The sequence below is a fragment of the Brassica oleracea genome, chromosome C5, assembly GCF_000695525.1.
Source record: "Brassica oleracea var. oleracea cultivar TO1000 chromosome C5, BOL, whole genome shotgun sequence".
Lineage (NCBI taxonomy): Eukaryota > Viridiplantae > Streptophyta > Magnoliopsida > Brassicales > Brassicaceae > Brassica > Brassica oleracea.
Window position 1 is genome coordinate 13,907,623 of NC_027752.1, and position 1,659 is coordinate 13,909,281.

At 35.6% G+C, this 1,659-nt stretch overlaps 1 long non-coding RNA gene across 1 annotated transcript; it reads right to left on the reverse strand.

The window, feature by feature from the left end:
• Positions 1-842: 842 nt before the first annotated feature.
• LOC106293943 lies at positions 843-1,614 on the reverse strand. Its single transcript, XR_001260690.1, has 2 exons — positions 1,466-1,614; positions 843-1,365 (listed from the first exon to the last, which is right to left on the reverse strand). It is a non-coding gene; the product is annotated as an uncharacterized LOC106293943 (long non-coding RNA).
• Positions 1,615-1,659: the final 45 nt, after the last annotated feature.

Sequence of the window (1,659 nt, forward strand, 5' to 3'; positions counted from 1 at the left end):
TTGAATACACGTTTTCACCTAAATATAACGGTAACATGCTTCGTTGTAATGTCGATGTAATGATTACGACGTATTTCTCATTCCACGTACATTCGTCGTAAACTTACATGGAGTTTACGACGAAATCTATTCGTCGTAAATTTACATGGCGTTTACGACGAAAGTTAGATTCCTCGTAATTTCGTTTTAAACACCATGTAAATTTACGACGAAATATTTTCGTCGTAAATGTTCGTTGTTATGGGCACGTTTTCTTGTAGTGTCAAGTGTATTCTTAAGAATGTTAATTAATTACTAACTAATAGCTCTTATAGTCACTCTTGTGTCTTTTGTTTTTTCATAAACCCTCTGCTCACATCTCGGTCATCCAACCTCTAACTTTACTGAAATATGTATATAACATGGTGGCCTTGGTATAACCAAAATATTATGACTGTAAGTTAAAAACAATTCCATATTTTTAATCAAGATGAATCATGTAGACATAAGCTGAATCACAAAATAGGTTGTTTGCCCGCATGTACTTATTAGTTTATACTACGGGCATAGCCATTGTTCAGAGCTTGATGAGTTGTTTCAGGCCATTGCGAAACTTTATTATATATAACTTATACAATATTTAAGTTACAGCAAACAATAAACAATATTTAAAGTACGTTGAAACTGAAATACAATAATTAAAATAAAAAAGTGAGGCCCAGTCATTATTCAATCAAACACTTGTCTCTTATTTGAAAATTTTACAAACAAAACCAAAAAGACAGTTCAAACGATTAGAAGACAAAGCATAGCAAACAACCCGATTAGTCCAGCAGATTTAAAGTAATCAGTAAACATAAATATAAAGACAGAAGTGATTATAAAAAAGTAGTTCAAAGATTAAAAGACAAAGTCTGAAAGGGAAAGAAACAATGCACTGTCTTTAGATAAACCAAAATAGTACTTAAACTGAAGCAAACTTAAGAAAAACCAAGTCTATGCTTGAACTATATAGCAAAGACTTAAACATCCATGAACCGAAGCTTAATCATCACGTCTTGGGCGTTTGGCTTTCTCTGGATCAACACTGTCAAACGTCCTTATACTCTCCTCATCTGCAGAATCACCACGGGTTTTGAAAGGTTCACAAACTTCATTCTCAGTCTGCACTGTCTCCCCGGACGTGGCAGCAATGTTGCTTCCAACAGAGGCTTCTGTGGGTGGTGGTGTGTCTAGAGAGAGGATCTTGGTGACAGTTATGGCTCGGGTATCGCCAGAGAAGTTGTGCTGTGTAACTTTCACACAAAACTTATGTGTCTGTCCGATGGTGCTGATTAGAGCTTCCGGGACAGGCACCAAATGGTCAGCTCCTTCACTCCCATTAGCCTATAATTTGAGAAGAACAGTGTGAGATTTGATCAAAAAAGAAAAAAAAAGAACAGTGTGAGATGAAATTATATGAGAGTATTAATTGATGAATATTTACCTCAAAGTAGTTGCTAACTAACTCTGATGCGTGCCTTCCGGTTAACACACGACCAGCATCACCTAGTAGGACAAAAACGGCTTGGTCACTGTTGTCATAAACATATATCTTTGCACGGTACCTGTTAAAAAAGATTCAGAAGGAAATGTCACCAATGTAATAAACAGAAGCAAATAACAGAGAAAGAATAATTA